This window comes from Gambusia affinis, linkage group LG11, assembly GCF_019740435.1.
Source record: "Gambusia affinis linkage group LG11, SWU_Gaff_1.0, whole genome shotgun sequence".
Taxonomy (NCBI): domain Eukaryota; kingdom Metazoa; phylum Chordata; class Actinopteri; order Cyprinodontiformes; family Poeciliidae; genus Gambusia; species Gambusia affinis.
The window spans coordinates 3,081,556-3,094,585 of NC_057878.1; the positions used below are offsets into that span (position 1 = coordinate 3,081,556).

The 13,030-nt window shown below is 43.5% G+C and overlaps 1 long non-coding RNA gene across 1 annotated transcript; it reads right to left on the reverse strand.

Annotated features, from left to right (window-relative positions):
• Nucleotides 1-6,168: 6,168 nt before the first annotated feature.
• On the reverse strand, nt 6,169-8,634 carry LOC122839805. The gene is made up of 3 exons (XR_006372110.1): nt 6,935-8,634; nt 6,546-6,761; nt 6,169-6,257 (listed from the first exon to the last, which is right to left on the reverse strand). It is a non-coding gene; the product is annotated as an uncharacterized LOC122839805 (long non-coding RNA).
• Nucleotides 8,635-13,030: the final 4,396 nt, after the last annotated feature.

Consider the following 13,030-nt stretch of genomic DNA (forward strand, 5'->3'; position numbering starts at 1 on the left):
ATGCCTCCTCAGTCTTTCAACGATGTGTTCATAAATATGTAATGAACTACCTCGACTCCCTCAGACTAGCCAGCAGGGATTAGCAAACACCTGGAAGAGCTACTTCTCAGTTCAGTGCTGATAAAAACCTCATAAAGGGTCAATAGAGGAGCCATGTTGTGATGACTTCCTGTAGGCAGAGGTTCAGAAGGAGCAAAAGTTTTTAAAGCGACAGAGTCCCAATGTCACAGTGTTAAATTACAAACTCAAACTTCATATTTGATATATACAACATTTCTATAACAACTGAAGAAAAAATAATTACTTGATTGTGCTATAAAATGATACTAAGTGCCTGGAAATCTGATAATATTTCCCTTTTAAACACCCAGAGTAAAATATTCTCCTGTAGTTAGATACAAGCAGCCAAAACTGAACTTACTTTTGCATAAAGTCTAAAGAATATGTGTTGAAAACTATTGTGTGTGGATATGAATTATCTACATGCATTATAAATTTTTTTTTTTACTTGCACAGAATCTGAAGCTTAGCAGTGAAAGGCTGTGACAGGCAGGCACATAGCAGACATTTCAGTGACATTTATTTCCTTGTCTACTAATAATAGAAGCAGCAGAAATAAAAAGGTATAAAATACCAGACAAAGGAAATGGGGGAGGGGATAGATGACAAGAAACCTGAAATTCCACTGTTGCATGAAGCAAAGAAACTAATGCAACCGGCAGACGTCATGCTGGACTGACTCATGGCTCTCGCAGCCTGGGCTTCCTGTTCAGTGTTTTACTGAATAATTCTTTCTCAATTGACCACATGTGGATACAAGGAGCACCACAAAGCTTGCAGGAGGCTGTCCATGATGTTACTTATCCGCCTCGCAGTGATCCCTTCCCTTTCTTGACTAAGCAAGCCATCAAGATTAAGACTCATTACTTCTGGGATTCCAGCTATCAGACACAGTGGTTTGAGGGAGCAGCATAACAAACACAGATAACTGAGGTTGATGTTTGGTCCTGCATTCTTTGAGAGGTCGTTTCATAAGAAACCACCGCTGTTTGGTTTTTATTTGCTACCACAAACTCTGGAGATATTATCTGTTCCTGTTACCCTGAAACACAGGCATGACTTTTACCTCCTGTTTCCACAGTAGTAGCACGGAACAGCATTCACTCATAGACTGTCCCAATGAGCAACAAAAACAGGTTCATTGCCGTTTTTTTGCACAAACTCGTTAGTCTGCTCAGTTCTGTCTGTTGTGAGCTCCTTTCAGATGTTTTAGGGACTCTGTCACGTTAAATCCAAATACGCTGCCACTGGCCACGCCCCCTCACCTCCAACTCAAGGTTTACACTTGCACAGGAAAATGGCTGCAAACAGATGCAAAATTATACAACCGTGCATCTTTGAAAAGCAGAAATGGAGCCTCCTGCACAACCAATAAGTGCTTTCTGGACGGTAAGTCAACAACAAAACACTTGTCTTTTCCAGCAGCCATTGTACAGTGCATACAGCAGTAAAACCAGCTGACCGAAACGGGCTGGAGCTCCGTTTAAGTTGCTAGATAACAGACTGGACTTCACCGGGATTGCTAGGTAACGGCGCAGAGTGACTTGACAATCAGAAGGTTTGGGGGCGTGCCATGGTGGCGTAGGGGATAGCACGACCCATGTAGGGAGGCCTTGAGTCCTCGACGGGGCCGTCGCAGGTTCGACTCTCGGACCGGGCAACATTTATCGCATGTCTTCCCCCCTCTCTCTCCCTCTTTCCTCTCAGCCTACTGTCATAAAGGGACACTAGAGCCCACAAAAGACCCCCTGGAGGGGTAAAAAGAAAAAAAAGAAAGAAACAATTGAAAGGTTTTTGAAATGACGCATTGTCCAGACAGCAAGGAACATTAAGTTATTACCAAAAGATGGTTGGGTGTTTTTTTTTTTTTTTAAGAGCTTGTTCTGTTTTTAGAAGTAGTTGATAATGGATGTGTAAGAATGTGCAAAATGTGAATGTTCCTTGGTCAGGTCTCTGGCTGGTTGATCCTCACACAGACGTTGTCTAGACAGCATGCCAACAGTCCACCAAATGAAAATAAAGGTGTTCACTCGTTCATGTGTTGTTTGTTTGTTAAAAGTCAGAGCCAGAGGTGGGCAGAGTTGCCAAAAACTAGTACTCAGTAAGACCAGCACTACTTCAACTTAAAGAAGTATTGAAGGATCAACTTATATCATATTTGATATTTTTTACTCAAAGAAAAGTAAAAAGAATATTTGGTAAAAAAAAAAAAAAAAAAAAAAAAAAAAAAAAAAAGACTACTCAAGTCCCGAGTAACTGATCAAAAACTTTCAGAATTTAATATTTAAAAACTGCATCATCAGATGGTTCAAAATATACATTGATGTCAAAATGTTGGTATTTCAGGAACAAAAATGAAAATAATTTATACATATAACGTAATTACAAAACAACAATACTGGGCAAAAGGAAAAAAATCCCGAATCCATCTAAAACTTCTTCCTTCTTCACAGTATTGCATCATGCTCTTTACAAAAGCTTTTATAAACATTGCATGTAGATATTATTTGCCCAGAACCAGAATCGAACATGGAGACGCCGCATTCAGCTTCTATGCATCACAAATCTGGACCAAACTTCCAGAGAACTGCAAAACAGCCGAAACACGGAGTCCTATTAAATCAAGGCTAAAGTCCCAGCTGTTTAGAGCTGCCTTGGATTAGCAGCAAGTGGGACATTGATCAGAATATTTGATGATCACAAAATGTAATATTTATTGGCTGTATAATAACTGCTGACTGTGTGATGTTTTCAAACTGCTACACAAATAAACTTGACTTGACTTTACACTTTCTGGTCACTCAAAGCTGTTAATCCCACAGTCAAGTTGGCTGTTTTACTTCATACATGGATTTTTTTTATTTATATATATATATATATATATGGGCTGCATGATATATATCTACACATATCATGCAGCCTTCCTTATTCAGATGAGAAATCTGGAGTAATTATTTATCCAGTGAAGAACCACATCTACAAGCAGACAGAGGAATTTGCCCAGCAGGAGGCCGGCAGCTTCAGGGCCGTTAGACTGAAGGAGATGGAGCTGGAGGCGCCGGCCCTCTAATTGGTGGAAAACCTCTCCACCTGAAAACCTCTCCACCGCTGTTTTGCCAAATATGTAGAGATACATATTCAGCAAAAACAAACAAATGCTGCTGCTTATTTTTGGTTTTGTTTACGACTGCTTGATAAATCGAAAGTCCTGAATGGACTGTTTCGGGTCAGTGTGGTTGCTTACATGTTGCTGGGAATCTTGCTCACTTTCTCCATGTGTTGTTCTGTGATCCGCAGCTTCAGAAGCTAACAGTGCCACTGTCAGATTATTTCACTCATGGGAAAAGCGTCTTGTTAATTCTCTTCCAGTCTTTGTTTTACTTCACTGTTTGCACTAAGACTTGTTCATCTTATCAATATTAAGGAAGTTTTGACTCTAAACAAGCAACTATACCTTGATTAAAAGTTCCTTAAGTTAGTTTAGTCTTATTTCAAGGGTACTAGGATATTTACACTAGAAACTAGACAAAAATACTAGACAAGAAATACTTGGTAAGATTTTGTGTTTTTGAAGTGTAACTTTCCTCAATCCCCACAACAATACAACAGATGTATTGTTGAAAAAAATAAAAAGAAAACAATCAGGAAAACGACATCACCATCTGAATATTCAACAACATTATCACAATTCCATGTCTTCTTGGTCTTCATGATGCTGTTAAACTGATGTTCTCATACAAATAAAACGGTGCCTTCAAGGGACCGTTTTATTAAATAAATTAACATGAATCTCAATGAGATAATTTTACATACAGCTGGTAAAAACTGTTAAAAGGTGAATAGAGTGACGACTTCCCGAAGGCCGAGTGTCAGAAAGAGCAGAGATTTTTAAAGAGACAGAGGCCCAATTTCAAGACATTCAATTACTTAGTTAAAATTATTTTCAGTCATATTTGATATGTGCAGCATTTGTATAATATTGGTTGTGTTATAAAATGTGCAAGAAAAACCATAAAGCCGTCCCTCTAACATCAGCCGTGCAGTCTGGCTGAAGCCACTTCTGTTTCATCCAGTTGACTGATTAAATGGTGTTATGATCATAATTTGTTTCTTTTTCTTATGACCCATTTTGCATGTTGGTAGTTGTGTGTATGAGGTGTATTGGCAGAATATTTGGACTTTCAGGTTAAAGTGCTTTGTTCAGAAATGATCCCACCGTGTCTAACGACACCATCAGGTGACGATGCCCCGACGTGTTTTAACTGAAAGGGGAAAATTATCAACTCTATTGATAATTCAATTCAATTCAGTTTTTTTATGTGGCATAATTCCACAACAACTAAATTATTACTTGTACTTATTCATTCTTGAACCGTTGCGATCTCTGTTGCACATCAATATTCTGCATGTTTGTGAGACAAACATTTCACCACCGAGTCTTCATTTCCGCCTAACTCACGAGGACGCACTCTGTCCTGTACATTAATGTGAGACATGTAAGACAACAACAACAACAATAATAATAATAATAATAATACATTTTATTCAGAAGCGCCTTTCAGAATACCCCAAATCCCTTCACAATAAGAGCAAACAGACTGAACGATAAAAGAAACAAACACCAGAAATGAACATAGTTAAAATGAACTGTGTAATTACACAGTGTGCCGATGGTGCTATTACTTTTATTGCATGTTCCGATTCAAGCCTTCTTGCACATACCAGAGGGAGCAGTGATGCGCGGTTCCTGCTGGAGCGCCTGGTTAGGGCCCGGGCGCCTGCAGGCGTGGCGGCGGTGCCTCTCCGTGGCACCTCAACATGGCGGTGGCTCCCGTTAGCCCGGAGAGTGACCTCCACCAACCCTGCAGCTGTCCCGCTGCCAGCACAACAACACGGCAGGGCTTCAGAGAGCCAGCAGGACGAAGGAATACGCTGCAGGAGCCGGGTTATTTTAGGCAGGAGCAGCGACAACGGGAGGAGAGGGGATGGTTGTACGGCCATACCGTGCTGGGTGAGTTTGCGAAATTCAAACTCATTTAAAGGTGCCAGAGGAGTTCATGGGAGAAAGCTGTTTTTTACAACCGCCCCCACCCCTCCCACTACCCAACCTCGTGGTGCTGCAATCATTTAATACTCCATCATTATGGATTTTCAAACTTCATAAAACCACACATGATTTTGGTTATGTTGTAGTAGTTCACATTACCCCCACAGACTTTTTACAAGATGTGCGTAGACCTGTTGATGTTTAGCCTCCAAGACGCAGAGATTGGAGTTTCTCGGTATGGACCTACTGAACCCACATTATGGCTCCAGCAGACTCCTGTGTTTGGCTCAACGTAGCAGGGTCTTGGCACTGACGGTGGAAGTAAGGCTATGGAGCTGTGAGATGTACTCCTCTTTTGGTCAGGGGTCATTAATGCACTGCTAGGACCTGTGGGTTTCCTGTGCCCTCAGAAATGTACATTTAGGATTTGGGAGATCTGAGCTGTGGTTCAGTAGAGGCTGTCCACAGGTTAAAGTGGCATTTTAGCTGATCCCTTAAAGGGCCGGTATCATGTGTTTTCCAGGCACATAGTGCCATTTTATAGCACAATCAAGTAACTATTTTATAAAAATGTTGTCTGTATCCAATATGACTGAAAATAATTTAACTTTGTAATTTAAGTCCTTGAAATTGGGCGTCTGTCTCTTAAAATTTTCTTGCTCTTTCTGAAACTCCGCCTTCAGGAAGTCATCACAACATGGCTCCTCTGTTAACAATTTAACAACGTTTTTTCCGTAAGTAGCTTGTATAATGAGCTCAGCAGGTGTTTGCTAATTGCTGCTGACTAGTCTGAAGGAGCAGAGTGGGAGTCGTGTTCTGTACTGTGGAAGTTTGGAAACTGCAGCTAAAAAGAAGAGCTGCTCCTCTTCTAGGCGCTTGGTTCTGCACAGCTGAATGGTTGCCATGGAGATTAAAGGATTCCCCAAGCTTGCATGAAAGAATCAAAGCAACACTCAGGTGTGTTTTTGTTGAAGGAATTATAATGTGATGTAGTCGATTTTACAACGTTTGGGAGTTTATTTCAAGTGTAATTGACACAGAGATGGAAAAGAAAGGGAAAAAGTTGGGAAAAGGTTTAAGGGGAAAGAAGAAGACAGGAGTAAAGGAGAGAAAGAGCACAAGTCAAAACCCTTGAAGTCTGTCTCTATGCCTGCAGAACGAGAGAAAACAAGACCAATAAACCACAACAGCAAACAACATATGCACATATTATAATGACAATTATAACATCATTGAGAAGTAGATGTACCAGTGACTGGAGGGGAGTGTGATGGAGGAAGAGAAAGGGACCCAGGACCCAACCTGACACATAAACAGGTACACACAGACCCAATCACACATTCCCACCCTCATGCTCACACACAGATGTTTACACCCACTCACCCAATGCAAACATGCATGAAAATGTACGCCACACACCCACTCACTCTCCACATACCCAGGTCCAGGTAACGTCTCCCCAGAGGGGCCACTGGGCCCCCGCACCCCAGGAGGTGGTTCCCTTCTTTCTGGGGTGGAGAACAGCAGCCTGCCAGGTCGCCTCGAACCGCCCTGATCTGTCTTCACGCCCCCCTGTGTGCTGCTCTTGGCAGCCTGACATAAAGTGGAACCTGACACTCCAGCAGAGGATGCCAGCTTGACAAAAACCTTGTAACTAAAGATGGAGGCAATAAAAACAAAAAAAAGATGAATGAGGTAAAGTAGAAAGAAGAAAACAAATTGTCTGCATTCAAAGATGAAACTTCACGCCAACCCTCGCCTCGTTGTAAGTAAAGTATTATCTCTGGCCTGCAGAGCATTCCTAGTCAACCATGGCCCTGCGCTCACCCCGGCGTTAAACCCTGCAACCTCACGCTGCACCCTGCCGCCTGACGTCAGCGGTTTGCCTCCGTCTGAGGTCTCTGGGGTCAAGGGTGAGGGTTCAGGGTGCAGAGACAGACTGTGGAGTCACAGTGAGCAGGGCCCGGTCAGTCTGGCTCTGGTTCTGGCCGTGGCTATTTCGGCTTCAAAGCAACCAGCAGGATTCCGCTGGGTTCAGCCTGTTTTGAAACCAGAGAGGGGAGAAGTGCAGGAATTAGCGAGGAAATGGCGGAGCTGCTGCCCGGCACATAAACACTCGATGGCACGCATCCTGCCATCCCGACACGGCTGCTGCGTTGGCCTTTGATTCGGCGCGTGCACCGAGACGATCGCGTGTCGTCTCGGATTCCGGACGCGTGAGAAACCCGGACTGAAGGTGGAACCTGCCCAGGTTTTTCCACTGTTTATCATCGACCCTCTTTCATCTTTCTGCTCTGCAAGACCCGAGGCATGAAAAACTGAGGATTGTCTCTTTCCCCTCGTTCCCACAACTTCTATGGAAAGAGGGTCATTCCAAGTTTACAAGGAGACACACACACACAATTTAATAGCCGCCTCCATGGCAACTCCAATGTTTACACCCCGTTCCCCACCTCCACCTCTCCCGTCACATCGCACCATCTCGCGGTTTTATCAAAACTGCCCGTTTGAAGAGAAAATTGGAGTGATGATCAGCCTGAGCAGGGGTATTCCAGACCATTAGGCGGATACAGTTTCAGCTGATGTGTGTGGCTTGGAGAGTGTGGGAGAGTTTGGACGAAGCGGCAGATGGAAGCGGGCCGTCTTCAGGACTCTGTGGAGGGACCGTAATGCATAACAATAACGAAGCCGGCATCAGAATCGATGCCTTATGAACTTCCTAATGAGCATCTTGATCTAAACGCATCCTGTTGCCGATGACAAGCTGGAGAAAAGGCTGTGGGAGGAGCCACATGATAGTGAGGAAGAGGATTTCCCACAAGCAGCCAGCTCCTGGGTAGAGCTCCAAGAGCGTGTGGGAGAGGACTAATGTTTACACACAGAGAAATATGAGCATGAAAACGCAGGGCCGTTAAACAGACCTTGGCAGATGGGTGCAGATGGTGATTTTTTTTTTTCTTTCTCTCGCTCTCAAGTCTTGCAGTCAAGTGGAAGTTGAAACCATGAATCGCCTTTGATGGCAGAGAACTGAGAAGCTTAAATCTGGGAACCGGACGGCAAGAGTCTGTTACATTCAATAAAACCCAAATTCTTACCAACCTGTTTGCAAGTATTTTTCGCAAAAGGAGACTTTAAATAAAAGTGACAAGAAGAAGCCATTGTTAACAGAAAGAAGTCCAGTTTGCAAACTTGACAAAGTAGGCGGTCTGATCAAAGGAGGGAGAAATGAAACTCTTTGCATTGTGGAAAACTAAGACTGCGCAGTAACGCGCACCATGCTCTGCTGGAAACAACTGTTCCAGGCTATGAAGGATCTGAAATTGGTGGAGATTTGTCTTTCCACAGCACAAAGACCCTAAGCATACAGCCATAAGTACAATGGGGAGGTCTATATTAAGATGTTCAAATTGCAGTGCAGAGGCTCCTTCTTACCCACAATGCCCTCCATTAGCAGGCTACGTCACCAACTTGCTCCACGTCAAAGTTGAAGCTAAGAGACCGGACCTTCTCTAAAGTTGCTGAGTCAATATTTTCTGGAATCAACCTGTTGCTGCGGCTGCTTTCCCTCCAGCTTCGCTCTTTCACTGATGTTTTTCTGCAGACTACTTTATAAAATAGCTGAAGGTCAGTCAGAGTCTCGGCACAGATTTTATAATGAACTTATACGTGTTCTTTAATCGTTCCACTCAGTCATATGAAGTTACTTCAATCTAGAACATTCCACTGCAGCTCTGGTGGTGAGTTTAGGGTTGTTGTCCTGCTGGAAGGTGAACCTCCAGTCGGGTCAGAGCTCTTTAGCAGAAACGGGTTTTCGTCCAAGTTTGTCCTGGACTCTGATCGGAGTCTTTGTCTCTGCTGATGTGAAGCCTCCCCACAGCATGACCCTGTCACCACCATGTTCTACTGCAGAGCTGGTGTGTTCAGGGTGATTATAGAGTGTTAGGCCACATGCTATTTGTAATAGCTGCTAGTTCAGTGTGAACTGCACGTCATTCAATCAATAAATCAATCACGCTTATTTGTACATTACATTTGCACGACAGTGCAGTTTGCTGTGCTCTACATCATGAAACACAGAAAACATCGTTTTTTTAAAATAAAAAAATAAAAATTACTTTACAAATGTCAGAATTCCGCAAAGTAAAAAATCCCCCATAAATAATCTCGTCTATTTCACAGAACTTGGAGGTCCTGTGATAATTCATCTCTGTGGTTCAAGTCAAAATGGGTGAAATTTGATATGTAATTAGGCAGTTTTTTTTTTTGTTTTTTTTTTTTTTTTTCCTAGACTCATTTTTATGTAAGAGTGAGGGTTTCATCAAAACCTTTGGGTTTTGTATGTTTTGATGCCATTCATAACGCGCGGCATCAAAGCGAAAAGGCTGAAGAGAAAGAGGAAAATCAGATGTAAATTTAAAGTAAAAGACTAAAGTAGCTTTCACAAATTAATTCAAGTAAATTTCATTTTGCAGCATGTTAGTATAGCATCCTTAAATTTCAGCAACATCTCAGGTTTCGGTTATGCCATGTGAATGCGACACATAAAAAGCAAACATTTGGGGTTTCAATTATTTATGGTGTCCCCCCTCTTCTCAACCCCCCCCTCAAAAAAAAAAAAAAAGTTTATCCTGTGTGAACAGGGTTTCAGTTTTGCACCACACATGACATTTTGCATGCAGGCCAAAGCACTTTCTTGTCTATGTCCTCTATACGGTATGTGGATAAATGATGTACTGTATCATTTTCTTTCCGCTTTACATTTATGCACAACTTTGGGCTGGTCACAGGCCCCGTAAACACACTGGCGTTTACAGCTGTCATGTGACAGAATGTGACTTCATACATCAGCGTCTGAGTGGGAAGATACCACAACCAGAACTAGCATCTTGAAAATACCTTTACTGTAACCTCCAGACTCCGTCTCTCATTTGAACAATTCTTCTATACAATGAAAAGCCTTCAGCCTCTTTTAACTCCCATGTAACCAGACTAGGAAGTGGCTGGAGCCAGCAGGAAAGCCCTGTGTGTAAACTAATCAGCAGGAGACTTCTCCATTCATCCAGGCCTCTCCAGGATCTCCCAGTCTTGCCCTCTACTTCCTCTCTGTGGTCAGAGCTGATGTCAACATGCCCAGTCTGAAAAAAAACCCAGACCACAGTGTCATCTCCAAGGTGGGCGTGGAGGATGTGCTCTGAGATCATTTAGAAAGAAAAAATGGATTTGCTCATTCATGTTCCATCAAATCCTAATTTAAACACACACACACACACGCCCACACACACACACACACACGCACCTGAGTCAACAGAGCAGTGGGTGTAAACTGGCTGAAGATGAGCAGAGACACAACACAGGATGAGGCAACCCATTGCAGAAGCCTCTCCATATCTTCCTTACGTCTTGGGTGGGGACAGCAGCGCTCCAGCTGAGGGGTGTCTGTCTGTTGTTCTTGTGAGTCAGGCAGGATCTGTACTCAGGTTCACAGATAACAATATTATTTACCAGGTTACCACGTCCACACCGAGCTCCAATTGCTGTTTTCAATCTCCGTAGAGTCAAAACAGGAGCAGTTGCTTTGGGAAGTACTGGCAACCTCTCCTCCTGATCTTTTCAGAGAAACGCTTGTAACCTTAGGATGGGTTGATGACTTCCTTTGACACAAACCGCCTCTCTCCTCTTTTTCGTTTGGGGCTGTCCATCCCTTCTTTCCCACGCTGATGGTTTTCACAGTGCAAAGGGGTTTGGGTTGCCCTGGGAGTTGGAGAGCCGCGAGTTATTGTCCGGCTTTCACGCACACCCCAGCAGCGCCGGCGTGGCTGCGTGGTCACTCGTGGAAACGGGCAGACAATAGGCCTGGAAACATCACGGGCGGCGCTCTCCTCCCCGATGGTCACTCTGTGGGATCTGCCGTCAAGTCACGGCTTTTCTCACAAAGTCAACAAAGTCAAGGCTGACCACCACAGCCTCTTTTGCCATGACATCTGTAAAAACATAACAGCATCAGTTTCATCCCCAGGGAGAAGCTTTTTATTTATGGTAATAGAAGGCATAAATAGTCCAGGTAAGGGACTGATATGTACATCCTTCTCATGTTGCCTCTAAGCATAGCGGCGTGAAAACGTTCTTTTGAACTCAAAGGAAGATAAAGTGTTGCTACCACACATAACAGAACCTGTTCTAATTGTATCTTAAGGCCTTTTGTTTCTATTGTTCACAACGTTTCCTGCCACACACCACGGTCGGACACACCTATGCTAAGGTTTTAGACAGAGCACGCCGTTTCCTAGAGTTGGTAGGTGGATCACTGAAGGTGAATGAATCTCTCATGTCTTCTGGAAAGTCATTGCTGGATTCAATTAAGTTCAGTTTATCTTTTCTAAGAAATCCGGTGGATCGCATTGAGTCATTGACTTGCAGTATTCGGTCCTCCTGGATGAGCATATAGCATGGCGTTGTGTCATTGATCTCAGAGCAATCCCTCATTCTTTGCATGCATGTCACGACACTGAGGAGGAAAAACTCCCATTTTAACAGGAAGAAGCCACGAAGCGCATAAACATTTTGCTAAAGACAACCAGGACACTGAGCAGGGATCAGTGGCAACCATGTCCTGTAGTTAGAGAGACCAAGACAAACATATTTGAGTCACAGTGTCAAGTCGGTGGCAGCAACCAGGTGAGGAGTACAAAGACGTGTCTTGTCTTGAGGATGGGGAGTGTTATGGTGCTGCTGGCTGAGGGGAGCTACAGTTCATCGAGAGGTCAACAAATCCCAACATGTAGTAGGACACACTGGAGCAGGCCAGGAGCTTCTCCCTTCAGTATGGAAGGGAAGGTATTCCAACATGATGACGTCAGCAGACACACCACCAGGACGACCGCTGCCTTGCTAAAGAGACTCAGGGCGAAGGTGGCGCCTCTTACTCAGAGTTTGCGTCTCCAGATCTAAACCCGATTCAACATCTGTGGGGCATTCTCAAACAGAAAGTGGAGGAGAGGACGGTCTCTAACATCCACCTGCTCCTCCTGATAGAGAAGAGGTTTCTAGTGGCAACCTGTGAGGCTCTAGACTAGAGAGAGTTAAAGCAGTTCAATAATACTGGCCACACGCAATGTTGACTCCTGGGGCACAACTTGGACATTTCCACTTATGGGTTCACTCTCTTTTGTTGCCAGTGGTTTAGATGTTAATGGCTGTGCTGAGTTACTTTGGTGCCATTCTTCTGGGTGCTGAATGGTTTTTGGCTCTTATCATAACTGCAGCTGAAACAGAGAACAGTAGTTGAGTTAATGCAAGTGGTGTGCAGTCCTCCGCTCAACATTAGGTATACATTGTTGTATGGTGGATGTGCTGCAGTCGTCACCACAAGCACTCAAGGCAACCAAGCGTCGGGTTTGGGGTAAAGCAATAGAACAAAAATATTTTTAACTTCTTACAAGTTCCCTTGGGGAAACGACTTTAGCACGCCTGCCTTTTCATGCATCCTGGCAGGAAATCCTGTAGGATGTCCAAACTGCAAAAAAAAAGAAGAAAAAAAAGTTTGATCGTCTAAAGATCCCAATGAAAGTTTTCTGTGAATAACCTCCAGCGTGAGGAGCCTCTTTGTTCCAAATGCTGTGGTACAATAGGTCACCCAGCATGATCTCAGATCCACCTCGGTGATGCAGTTCAGCCCCTCATTAAATGTTCACACCTATTAGTCCATTGTGATGAAAGAAAGAGCTAAAGGATAAAAAAAGGAGTTGTCCTGATGTCTGGGATAAACAAAAGACTTAAAGGGATGATGTAGCTGGTTTTCCCCTTTCTAACACAAAGCCCACTACAGTATATCATGGATTCCAAGTGCTTGACTCAAACTGCCTTTTTTTTTTTCTCATTCATTGGACTCTCCCAACAACCCATCCATTTGTTGCTGTTTGGGAG